Source organism: Aptenodytes forsteri, unplaced genomic scaffold (assembly GCF_000699145.1).
Source record: "Aptenodytes forsteri isolate BGI_AS27 unplaced genomic scaffold, ASM69914v1 Scaffold245, whole genome shotgun sequence".
NCBI classification, from domain to species: Eukaryota; Metazoa; Chordata; class Aves; order Sphenisciformes; family Spheniscidae; genus Aptenodytes; species Aptenodytes forsteri.
In genome coordinates, this window is record NW_008795686.1 from 277,266 (window position 1) to 278,112 (window position 847).

An 847-nucleotide genomic window follows, 5' to 3' on the forward strand; every position below is an offset into this window, starting at 1 on the left:
TTTTTCTTTTTCTTTTTCTTTTTCTTTTTCTTTTTCTTTTTCTTTTTCTTTTTCTTTTTCTTTTTCTTTTTCTTTTTCTTTTTCTTTTTCTTTTTCTTTTTCTTTTTCTTTTTCTTTTTCTTTTTCTTTTTCTTTTTCTTTTTCTTTTTCTTCTTTTTCCCATCATTGCAGTATTTTAACACTTCTGTGCACTCACAGAAAAACAAGTCACTGTCTGGTCTTTAAGATTTTGTGAGAACTGACAAATTTGGTCAAGGGTGAGATTTTGCAAATGCTGTTAAAAACACAGCTTTTCATGTGGCAACATGTTCTTTTATACTGGAACACATCCTAAATTTTCACACATGTGCAGGAAGTGAAATCACACCTTTTTATGGCAGAAACAGCTTAGCACAGTGAAATGACAGCTTTTCCCTATAAAAAATGCCTTTAGTTTTTGTGGAAACCAGTGAATTACTTGAGGCAAAACCACAAAGTGTTTTATCAGCAGCACAATGGTTTTTAATGCAGCTCTGCCTTGAAAAGAGCTTGAGGAAGATGGAGATCAGGGGATGACACCACTGGATGTATCAGCCTTGCAGCCCAAATATGCTGTACGAGGTCTGAGTGCTTTTTCAAAAGATTTTTAATTTAGTGGTGTCTTCTAAGTCTTCCTTTTCCCCCCTTCCCCATCTTCAAAGTCTATTATTTCCTCTCCTTTGATCCCAAAATTTCATGCCATGGTATTTTTAACTCTCCCTGCCCCCACCAGACTGACTCCCATCCCCTCCACATATGGCTGCCCGGCTGCTCCGGCTGCCTCTCCCTACCCCTCCCCACCCCCGAGGGAAGCCCAGGGGCACGGCGA